Genomic DNA, 852 nt, shown 5'->3' with positions numbered 1-852 from the left:
AATGGATGTTATGTAGCAATGAAAGTAAATGAATTAGAAATATATGTTTCAAAACATAATAATTAGCAAAAATATCTAATGGTGGAAGGATAGGGACAGCAAGGCCTTCCCTGCCCACTAGATCTAAAATTTCAACTGCCCCAAACCCATCCTAAAATCATACCCCCTTATCTGTTTTTTTCTTATATCCTTAGTAGTTATTATCTAACATACTATATGTTTTTACTTACTTTTCTTGCTTGTCTCTCTGCCTCTATAGAATAGAAACTCTATGAGGGCAGAAATTTTTGTTTAAATTCTTTACCTTTTTTTGTTGTCATTAACCAATCTATTTTTTTCATTTTTAAATTATAGACACTACATAACTAAACAAATTTATTAACATTCCACTCTTACATTTCTTATCAACAAATGGAAATAAAATTCATGATCAAAAAAAAAAAAGAACAAAGCTAAATACGGAAAAATGCTTATAAAACTAAATATAGTCTATGGCCATGCCACCCTGAATATGCCTGATCTCTTCTGATCTTGGAGCTAAGCAGGGTCGGGCCTGGTTAGTACTTGGATGGGAGACCACCTAGGAAGACGAAGTGCAGTAGGCGTAAAAAAAAAAAAAAAAAAAATTCTAAATATGGATCCTAGCATTAAGAGCTAAACAGAGAATGTAATTTTAAATTCTTGGTAGGTAATAAATTTGTGTAGAAACTGAGCACTTACGAATTATTTAAAACCTGGATAGACTGACCAGAAATTACACAGTTGGATCATGGAAAAACAGCAGAAAGCGGTTATCAGTGAATCTATACTGTTTCAGCTGCACTCCACACCCTTCTCAGAGGAAAGCCAGGC

At 33.2% G+C, this 852-nt stretch overlaps 1 pseudogene; it reads left to right on the top strand.

The window, feature by feature from the left end:
* The first annotated feature begins 487 nt into the window (after positions 1 to 487).
* On the top strand, positions 488 to 605 carry LOC112486008 (annotated as a pseudogene).
* The last annotated feature ends 247 nt before the right edge of the window (positions 606 to 852 follow it).

The sequence above is a fragment of the Pteropus alecto genome, unplaced genomic scaffold (genome assembly GCF_000325575.1).
Source record: "Pteropus alecto unplaced genomic scaffold, ASM32557v1 scaffold25, whole genome shotgun sequence".
In the NCBI taxonomy this organism is placed as follows: Eukaryota; Metazoa; Chordata; class Mammalia; order Chiroptera; family Pteropodidae; genus Pteropus; species Pteropus alecto.
The sequence above is the reverse complement of the archived record's forward strand: the minus strand, read 5'-3'. Positions and strand labels throughout refer to the sequence as shown.